Source organism: Oncorhynchus clarkii, chromosome 13, assembly GCF_045791955.1.
Source record: "Oncorhynchus clarkii lewisi isolate Uvic-CL-2024 chromosome 13, UVic_Ocla_1.0, whole genome shotgun sequence".
NCBI classification, from domain to species: Eukaryota; Metazoa; Chordata; class Actinopteri; order Salmoniformes; family Salmonidae; genus Oncorhynchus; species Oncorhynchus clarkii.
This window is the reverse complement of record NC_092159.1, coordinates 61,689,004-61,700,290: the sequence shown is the minus strand read 5'-3', so window position 1 is coordinate 61,700,290 and position 11,287 is coordinate 61,689,004.

The following is an 11,287-nucleotide window of genomic DNA, read 5'->3' as shown; positions in this document are numbered from 1 at the left end:
TCCTCTAGACTGTAACATGAGGCTGTTAACACAGACCCTCCTCTAGACTGTAACATGAGGCTGTTAACACAGACCCTCCTCTAGACTGTAACACCTGCTGTTAACACAGACCCTCCTCTAGACTGTAACATGAGGCTGTTAACACAGACCCTCCTCTAGACTGTAACACCTGCTGTTAACACAGACCCTCCTCTAGACTGTAACATGAGGCTGTTAACACAGACCCTCCCTCCTCTAGACTGTAACATGAGGCTGTTAACACAGACCCTCCTCTAGACTGTAACACCTGCTGTTAACACAGACCCTCCTCTAGACTGTAACATGAGGCTGTTAACACAGACCCTCCTCTAGATGGTTGTTTCCACTACAGTATCTTAATTGTGTTGATACAGTACAGTATATTAGTTGTGTTGATACAGTACAGTATATTAGTTGTGTTGATACAGTACAGTATATTAGTTGTGTTGATACAGTACAGTATATTAGTTGTGTTGATATAGTACAGTATATTATTTGTGTTAATACAGTACAGTATATTATTTGTGTTGATACAGTACAGTATATGAATTGTGTTGATACAGTACAGTATATTAGTTGTGTTGATACAGTACAGTATATTATTTGTGTTGATACAGTACAGTATATTAGTTGTGTTGATACAGTACAGTACAGTATATTAGTTGTGTTGTTACAGTACAGTATATTAGTTGTGTTGATACAGTACAGTACAGTATATTAGTTGTGTTGATACAGTACAGTATATTAGTTGTGTTGATACAGTACAGTACAGTATATTAGTTGTGTTGATACAGTACAGTATATTAGTTGTGTTGATACAGTACAGTATATTAATTGTGTTGATACAGTACAGTATATTAGTTGTGTTGTTACAGTACAGTACAGTATATTAGTTGTATTGATACAGTACAGTATATTAGTTGTGTTGATACAGTACAGTATATTAGTTGTGTTGATACAGTACAGTACAGTATATTAGTTGTGTTGATACAGTATAGTATATTAGTTGTATTGATACAGTACAGTATATTAGTTGTGTTGATACAGTACAGTATATTAGTTGTGTTGATACAGTACAGTACAGTATATTAGTTGTGTTGTTACAGTACAGTATATTAGTTGTGTTGATACAGTACAGTATATTAGTTGTGTTGATACAGTACAGTATATTAGTTGTGTTGATACAGTACAGTATATTATTTGTGTTAATACAGTACAGTATATTAGTTGTGTTGATACAGTACAGTATATTAGTTGTGTTGATACAGTACAGTACAGTATATTAGTTGTGTTGATACAGTACAGTATATTAGTTGTGTTGATACAGTACAGTACAGTATATTAGTTGTGTTGATACAGTACAGTATATTAGTTGTGTTGATACAGTACAGTATATTAGTTGTGTTGATACCATACAGTATATTAGTTGTGTTGATACAGTACAGTATATTAGTTGTGTTGATACAGTACAGTATATTAGTTGTATTGATACAGTACAGTACATTAGTTGTGTTGATACAGTACAGTATATTAGTTGTGTTGATACAGTACAGTACAGTATATTAGTTGTGTTGATACAGTACAGTATATTAGTTGTGTTGATACAGTACAGTATATTAGTTGTGTTGATATAGTACAGTATATTAGTTGTGTTGATACAGTACAGTATATTAGTTGTGTTGATACAGTACAGTATATTAGTTGTGTTGATATAGTACAGTATATTCGTTGTGTTGATACAGTACAGTATATTAGTTGTGTTGATACAGTACAGTACAGTATATTAGTTGTGTTGATACAGTACAGTACAGTATATTAGTTGTGTTGATACAGTACAGTATATTAGTTGTGTTGATACAGTACAGTACAGTATATTAGTTGTGTTGATACAGTACAGTATATTAGTTGTGTTGATACAGTACAGTATATTAGTTGTGTTGATACAGGACAGTACAGTATATTAGTTGTGTTGATACAGTACAGTATATTAGTTGTGTTGATACAGTACAGTATATTAGTTGTATTGATACAGTACAGTATATTAGTTGTGTTGATACAGTACAGTACATTAGTTGTGTTGATACAGTACAGTATATTAGTTGTGTTGATACAGTACAGTATATTAGTTGTGTTGATACAGTACAGTACAGTATATTAGTTGTGTTGTTACAGTACAGTATATTAGTTGTGTTGATACGGTACAGTACAGTACATTAGTTGTGTTGATACAGTACAGTACATTAGTTGCGTTGATACAGTACAGTACAGTATATTAGTTGTGTTGATACAGTACAGTATATTAGTTGTGTTGATACAGTACAGTATATTAGTTGTGTTGATACAGTACAGTACAGTATATTATTTGTGTTAATACAGTACAGTATATTAGTTGTGTTGATACAGTACAGTATATTAGTTGTGTTGATACAGTACAGTATATTAGTTGTGTTGATACAGTACAGTACAGTATATTATTTGTGTTAATACAGTACAGTATATTAGTTGTGTTGATACAGTACAGTATATTAGTTGTGTTGATACAGTACAGTATATTAGTTGTGTTGATACAGTACAGTATATTAGTTGTGTTGATACAGTACAGTATATTAGTTGTGTTGATACAGTACAGTATATTAGTTGTATTGATACAGTACAGTATATTAGTTGTGTTGATACAGTACAGTATATTAGTTGTATTGATACAGTACAGTATATTAGTTGTGTTGAATATAAATAGGGATACTGAACATACATTATGAGTCTGTGTTCATGTCATCGTCATGTATGAAGATACCAGTGGAAGTAGAAGTGTCTTTTTTCGATTTTGGGAAATTATCTGCAATCTTAGTCTCCACAATCACACATCCAGCATTGTACACCTTAATCAATCTTACCCTCTCTCTCTCTCTCTCTCTCTCTCTCTCTCTCTCTCAGCACAGCTCCAGCTAACAGAGCAGTTTTCCAACAGGCTGGTTCTGATTAGAGTTATTGGTGTATTCTGGAATGACCCCGTTCCCATGCCTCTCTGCTCTCTGTGTTCTCCGTTATTCGTTCTGTGCTCTGTGCTCTGTTCTCTGTAGGACTAATCAGCGTTCTCCTCTTGACTCTGTTCTCTGTAGGACTAATCAGTGTTCTCCTCTTGACTCTGTTCTCTGTAGGACTAATCAGTGTTCTCCTCTTGACTCTGTTCTCCGTAGGACTAATCAGTGTTCTCCTCTTGACTCTGTTCTCTGTAGGACTAATCAGTGTTCTCCTCTTGACTCTGTTCTCTGTAGGACTAATCAGTGTTCTCCTCTTGACTCTGTTCTCTGTAGGACTAATCAGTGTTCTCCTCTTGACTCTGTTCTCTGTAGGACTAATCAGTGTTCTCCTCTTGACTGTTCTCTGTAGGACTAATCAGTGTTCTCCTCTTGACTCTGTTCTCTGTAGGACTAATCAGTGTTCTCCTCTTGACTCTGTTCTCTGTAGGACTAATCAGTGTTCTCCTCTTGACTCTGTTCTCTGTAGGACTAATCAGTGTTCTCCTCTTGACTCTGTTCTCTGTAGGACTAATCAGTGTTCTCCTCTTGACTCTGTTCTCTGTAGGACTAATCAGTGTTCTCCTCTTGACTCTGTTCTCTGTAGGACTAATCAGTGTTTTCCTCTTGACTCTGGAACTATAGGACTAATCAGTGTTCTCCTCTTGACTCTGTTCTCTGTAGGACTAATCAGTGTTCTCCTCTTGACTCTGTTCTCTGTAGGACTAATCAGTGTTCTCCTCTTGACTCTGGAACTGTAGGACTAATCAGTGTTCTCCTCTTGACTCTGTTCTCTGTAGGACTAATCAGTGTTCTCCTCTTGACTCTGTTCTCTGTAGGACTAATCAGTGTTCTCCTCTTGACTCTGTTCTCTGTAGGACTAATCAGTGTTCTCCTCTTGACTCTGGAACTGTAGGACTAATCAGTGTTCTCCTCTTGACTCTGGAACTATAGGACTAATCAGTGTTCTCCTCTTGACTCTGGAACTATAGGACTAATCAGTGTTCTCCTCTTGACTCTGTTCTCTGTAGGACTAATCAGTGTTCTCCTCTTGACTCTGTTCTCTGTAGGACTAATCAGTGTTTTCCTCTTGACTCTGGAACTGTAGGACTAATCAGTGTTCTCCTCTTGACTCTGGAACTATAGAACTAATCAGTGTTCTCCTCTTGACTCTGTTCTCTGTAGGACTAATCAGTGTTCTCCTCTTGACTCTGTTCTCTGTAGGACTAATCAGTGTTATCCTCTTGACTCTGGACCTGTAGGACTAATCAGTGTTCTCCTCTTGACTCTGGCCCTGTAGGACTAATCAGTGTTCTCCTCTTGACTCTGGCCCTGTAGGACTAATCAGTGTTCTCCTCTTGACCCTGTTCTCTGTAGGACTAATCAGTGTTCTCCTCTTGACTCTGTTCTCTGTAGGACTAATCAGTGTTTGATGGGGCTATGGGCCGACGAGGTCTTCTGTATCGGGTATCAAACCAACACAGGGTTTGATGGGGCTATGGGCCGACCAGGGGTTCTGTATCGGGTATCAAACCAACACAGGGTTTGATGGGGCTATGGGCCGACCAGGGGTTCTGTATCGGGTATCAAACCAACACAGGGTTTGATGGGGCTATGGGCCGACCAGGGGTTCTGTATCGGGTATCAAACCAACACAGCGTTTGATGGGGCTATTGGCTGACCAGTGGTTCTAGTTGGTAACATATTTGGCCCTTTTGTTGGCCATGTATTTTTGGCTCATTGTTGAATACTAAAACAGAAACAGTATTATAATCTTACTCTAAACTCATTCTCTGTTTTACCGACAAGATAAAGTCTAATTTTGTTCTTAAATAACTGAGACATAATGGCTATGATGCTGATTGGCCTGTAGCTGGCACAGAGGTCTGGCTGGGGCACAATACAAGGAAGTGGCTGTGCAGACTGAGACAGAGACAGGGAGGAGTAGTAGTGTAGTAGTGGAGAGAGAGAGAGAGAGAGAGAGAGAGAGAGAGAGAGAGAGAGAGAGAGAGAGAGAGAGAGAGAGAGAGAGAGAGAGAGGAGGGAGAGAGGGAGGTGTAGTAATGTAGTGTGGAGAGAGAGAGGGAGGTAGTAATGTAGTGTGGAGAGAGAGAGAGAGGTGTAGTAATGTAGTGTGGAGAGAGAGAGGGAGGTAGTAATGTAGTGTGGAGAGAGAGAGAGAGGTGTAGTAATGTAGTGTGGAGAGAGAGAGGGAGGTAGTAATGTAGTGTGGAGAGAGAGAGAGAGAGAGAGAGAGAGAGAGGTGTAGTAATGTAGTGTGGAGAGAGAGAGGGAGGTAGTAATGTAGTGTGAGAGAGAGAGAGAGAGAGAGAGAGAGAGAGAGAGAGAGAGAGAGGGAGGTGTAGTAATGTAGTGTGGAGAGAGAGAGGGAGGTAGTAATGTAGTGTGGAGAGAGAGAGAGAGGTGTAGTAATGTAGTGTGGAGAGAGAGAGGGAGGTAGTAATGTAGTGTGGAGAGAGAGAGAGAGGTGTAGTAATGTAGTGTGAGAGAGAGAGAGAGAGAGAGAGAGAGAGAGAGAGAGAGAGAGAGGGAGGTGTAGTAATGTAGTGTGGAGAGAGAGAGGGAGGTAGTAATGTAGTGTGGAGAGAGAGAGAGAGGTGTAGTAATGTAGTGTGGAGAGAGAGAGGGAGGTAGTAATGTAGTGTGGAGAGAGAGAGAGAGGTGTAGTAATGTAGTGTGGAGAGAGAGAGGGAGGTAGTAATGTAGTGTGAGAGAGAGAGAGAGAGAGAGAGAGAGAGAGAGGTGTAGTAATGTAGTGTGGAGAGAGAGAGGGAGGTAGTAATGTAGTGTGGAGAGAGAGAGAGAGAGAGAGAGAGAGAGAGAGAGAGGTGTAGTAATGTAGTGTGGAGAGAGAGAGAGAGAGAGAGAGAGAGAGAGAGGTGTAGTAATGTAGTGTGGAGAGAGAGAGGGAGAGAGGTAGTAATGTAGTGTGGAGAGAGAGAGAGAGGTAGTAATGTAGTGTGGAGAGAGAGAGAGAGAGAGAGAGAGAGAGAGAGAGGTGTAGTAATGTAGTGTGGAGAGAGAGAGAGAGAGAGAGAGAGAGGTGTAGTAATGTAATGTGGAGAGAGAGAGAGAGAGAGAGAGAGAGAGAGAGAGAGGTGTAGTAATGTAGTGTGGAGAGAGAGAGAGAGAGAGAGAGAGGTAGTAATGTAGTGTGGAGAGAGAGAGAGGTGTAGGAATGTAGTGTGAGAGAGAGAGAGAGAGAGAGAGAGAGAGAGAGAGAGAGAGAGAGAGAGAGAGAGAGAGAGAGAGAGAGAGAGAGGTGTAGTAATGTTGTGTGGAGAGAGAGAGAGAGAGAGGTGTAGTAATGTAGTGTGGAGAGAGAGAGGGAGGTAGTAATGTAGTGTGGAGAGAGAGAGAGAGAGAGAGAGAGAGAGAGAGAGGTGTAGTAATGTAGTGTGGAGAGAGAGAGAGAGAGAGAGAGAGAGAGAGAGAGAGAGAGAGAGAGGTGTAGTAATGTAGTGTGGAGAGAGAGAGAGAGAGAGAGAGAGAGAGAGAGAGAGAGAGAGAGGTGTAGTAATGTAGTGTGGAGAGAGACATTGTAAATACAACCCATATTCATGTTTATTTTTTTTCCCTTTTTTTACTTTAACTATTTGCACATAATTATGACATTTGAAATGTCTTTATTCTTTTGTAACTTCTGTGAGTGTAATGTTTACTGTTCATTTTTATTGTTTATTTCACATTTGTTTATTATCTATTTCACTTGCTTTGGCAATGTTAACATATGTTACTGTCTCAGTGGTGGGCCACAAAGCTTGACTGGGAAGCCAACCTACACTCAGTATACAGTAGTCTGGTCCACCCATCACAGAATGTAATGTTGACTTGAACATAATTCTGTGTTCTACAGGGCATTCTAGTCATTCTAATTCTTTGTTCTACAGGGCATTCTAGTCATTCTAATTCTTTGTTCTACAGGGCATTCTAGTCATTCTAATTCTATGTTCTACAGGGCATTCTAGTCATTATAAATCTATAGTCTACTACAGGCCTAGAGTATTGGCCGGGTCCACTGGTCAGACGGGCCGGCCGCCGTGGTGCTTCCTGCTGTGTCAGCCAGCAGCCCATACACACAGAAAGTACCCGTGTCCCCCTTAGCTCTGATTGGACAGTTTGGTCAGGCTGCCTTGGAATGCTGAGGCAGATTGTGGTGTGTGAGCTCCTTACAGAACGGAATGGAGAGAGAGAGAGTTTTCATTCATCCTGTTTTGTTAAGAACACACAGCTTGTGTTCCAAATGGAACCCTGTTCCCTATATAGTGCACTATTTTAGACCAGGACCCAGAGATTCCCTATATTGTGCCCCACTTTAGACCAGCACCTGTCCATGGGCAGTACGGCTCATACAAGGCTACTTAGAAAGGGACTAGGTTGCCGTTTGGGATGCAGACATAGCGAGGCATCATGGACCAGCACACATTGTGCCCTCAATACTTCTGGAACAGATGACTCTGTTTATCATAGCATTCATATGCCTAAATTAACTGTTTGTTGGCATGTTGTGCTTTATCATGTCATTCTCAACATGATGAACAAGCCGTTTCTTCAGTAAATGTGCTCTCAGTGTAAGAGCTCCTCTCATCCGACATGCATCTGTGAAAAAACAAAGGGCCATTTTATTCATCATTAAACGTCAGGGAGTTCCAACCCGAACGTCCTCAGAGATCAGTCCTACTTCCTGGTCATCATGTTTCATAGCACCCTAGTGGTGGGTGCTGTTCTAAGCTGATGGGTCATTCAGTGTTCTGGCTCACTGCTCTCATCTGACTGATGCACTACCCTTCAGTCATGGGGTCTATCTCAATACTCTAGAAGGGGCTTCCTCTTCTCGTCTCCTTTCCCCCATGTACTCTGATGAGCTGAACGTGGACAGAAGAGTCTTTTAGTAGGCTGTGTAATAGGCAGCCATCCTTCATATTGCTTAGACACATCCTGTGTTTTCAGATCAGTAGAACCCTCAGTGGAAAAGGTTCTACCTGGAACCAAAAGGGTTCTACCTGGAACCAAAAGGGTTCTACCTGGAACCAAAAGGGTTCTACCTGGAACCTAAAGGGTTCTACCTGGAACCAAAAGGGTTCTACCTGGAACCAAAAGGGTTCTACCTGGAACCAAAAGGGTTCTACCTGGAACCAAAAGGGTTCTACCTGGAACCAAAAGGGTTATAACTGGAACCAAAAGGGTTATAACTGGAACCAAAAGGGTTATAACTGAAACCTAAAGGGTTCTAACTGGAACCAAAATGGTTATAACTGGAACCTAAAGGGTTATAACTGGAACCAAAAGGGTTATAACTGGAACCAAAAGGGTTATAACTGAAACCTAAAGGGTTCTAACTGGAACCAAAAGGGTTCTAACTGGAACCAAAAGGGTTATATCTGGAACCTAAAGGGTTCTAACTGGAACCAAAAGGGTTCTACCTGGAACCAAAAGGGTTATAACTGGAACCTAAAGAGTTATAACTGGAACCTAAAGGGTTCTAACTGGAACCAAAAGGGTTATAACTGGAACCTAAAGGGTTATAACTGGAACCTAAAGAGTTATAACTGGAACCTAAAGGGTTCTAACTGGAACCAAAAGGGTTATAACTGGAACCTAAAGGGTTATAACTGGAACCTAAAGGGTTCTAACTGGAACCAAAAGGGTTATAACTGGAACCTAAAAGGTTATAACTGGAACCAAAAGGGTTATAACTGGAACCAAAAGGGTTATAACTGGAACCAAAAGGGTTATAACTGGAACCTAAAGGGTTATTACTGGAACCTAAAGGGTTCTACCTGGAACCAAAAGGGTTATAACTGGAACCAAAAGGGTTCTAACTGGAACCTAAAGGGTTATAACTGGAACCTAAAGGGTTATAACTGGAACCTAAAGGATTATAACTGGAACCAAAAGGGTTATAACTGGAACCAAAAGGGTTATAACTGGAACCAAAAGGGTTATAACTGGAACCAAAAGGGTCTAATCAGCAGGGTGTCTAATCAGCAGGGTTCTAATTAGCAGGGTTCTAATCAGCAGGGTCTAATCAGCAGGGTCTAATCAGCAGGGTGTCTAATCAGCAGGGTCTAATCAGCAGGGGTCTAATCAGCAGAGGTCTAATCAACAGGGTGTCTAATCAGCAGGGTCCAATCAGCAGGGTTCTAATCAGCAGGGGTCTAATCAGCAGGGGTCTAATCAGCAGGGTCCAATCAGCAGGGTTCTAATCAGCAGAGGTCTAATCAGCAGTAGTCTAATCAGCAGGGGTCTAATCAGCAGGGTTCTAATCAGCAGGGGTCTAATCAGCAGGGTGTCTAATCAGCAGTGTCTAATCAGCAGGGGTCTAATCAGCAGGGTCTAATCAGCAGGGGTCTAATCAGCAGTGGTCTAATCAGCAGGGTCTAACCAGCAGTTGTCTAATCAGCAGGGTTCTAATTAGCAGGGTTCTAATCAGCAGTTGTCTAATCAGCAGGGGTCTAATCAGCAGGGTTCTAATCAGCAGTTGTCTAATCAGCAGGGGTCTAATCAGCAGGGTTCTAATCAGCAGTTGTCTAATCAGCAGGGTTCTAATCAGCAGTTGTCTAATCAGCAGGGTTCTAATCAGCAGTTGTCTAATCAGCAGGGTCTAATCAGCAGGGTTCTAATCAGCAGGGTTCTAATCAGCAGTTGTCTAATTAGCAGGGTTCTAATCACCAGGGTTCTAATTAGCAGGGTTCTAATAAGCAATTGTCTAATTAGCAGGGTTCTAATCAGCAGTTGTCTAATCAGCAGGGTTCTAATCAGCAGGGTTCTAATCAGCAGGGGTCTAATCAGCAGTTGTCTAATCAGCAGGGTTCTAATCAGCAGGGTTCTAATCAGCAGGGTTCTAATTAGCAGGGTTCTATTCAGCAGTTGTCTAATCAGCAGTTGTCTAATCAGCAGGGTTCTAATCAGCAGTGATCATTGAGATTGACATTGACATCATTGATATCAGTAGACTGTATTCACTGCTCTGTTCGTCCGTCCTGTTTGTTTCTCTGCTGCAATTGGACTTGAAGCATCTGCTGTTGGCAGCTTGGAAAATTAGTTCATTATTTATTTATTATTATTTAGTTTATTTATTGACTTGAAGCATGAGGCAGATCCATGGCCTGAGGGGATGTTCATAGGGGCACAGTCCCCCCCCCCCCACACACACACACACCATCCAAACACTCGCCTTCTGAGATTAGAGACCTAGATTGTGTTCAGTAGGAAACACTATAACTACATTAGTTAACGGGGAAAAAAGTACACGGTTCAAATCTTCTTTGACAACTTCAGGTAGTATCTCCCCGACAGGACACGACGCTGATCGCTGAAATATGGAAACCTTTGTCCTCTATCCTGCTCAGCCTAGTCAACAATACCCTTTCAGTTTGATACGGATACACACAAATAAATAAGTCATTCAAAACAGCTGGCCTTGCTTCCATTAAACTGGATCGAACTGCTCAGTTTTTCATTAGAGTTGGATGGGTTCACTCTTACCACTCCAATACTCTAAAACACATGCGCCCCAGAGAGCTATAGAGCTCTTATAGACATATATAGCTCCCTGTATAGCTCTTATAGACATATATATAGTTGGGCAAAAAAGTATTTAGTCACCAATTGTGCAAGTTCTCCCACTTAAAAATACTTATTTTCCACCATCATTTGCAAATAAATTCATAAAAAATCCTACAATGTGATTTTTCTGGATTTTTTTTCTCATTTTGTCTGTCATAGTTGAAGTGTACCTATGATGAAAATTACAGGCCTCTCTCATCTTTTTAAGTGGGAGAACTTGCACAATTGGTGGCTGACTAAATACTTTTTTGCCCCACTGTATCTCACCATACAGCTCTTATAGACATATATATATCACCATACAGCTCTTATAGACATATATATATCACCATATAGCTCTTATAGACATATATATCTCACCATACAGCTCTTATAGACATATATATCTCTTCATAATGGTCTTATTACCAGGTTTTTAGAAATGTTTGCAAATGTACATAGCCCCCCAGAATGATAAAATACAAATATTAATGATAATATAGCTCCCCATATTGCTCTTATAGCCATATATACAGTACATTCTGAAAATATTCAGACCCATGGACTTTTTCTACATTTTGTTGCATTACAGCCTTATTCTAAAATGGATAAAATAGTTTTTACCCCCCCATCAATCTACACACAATACCCCATAATGACAAAGCGAAAACAGATTTTTAGAC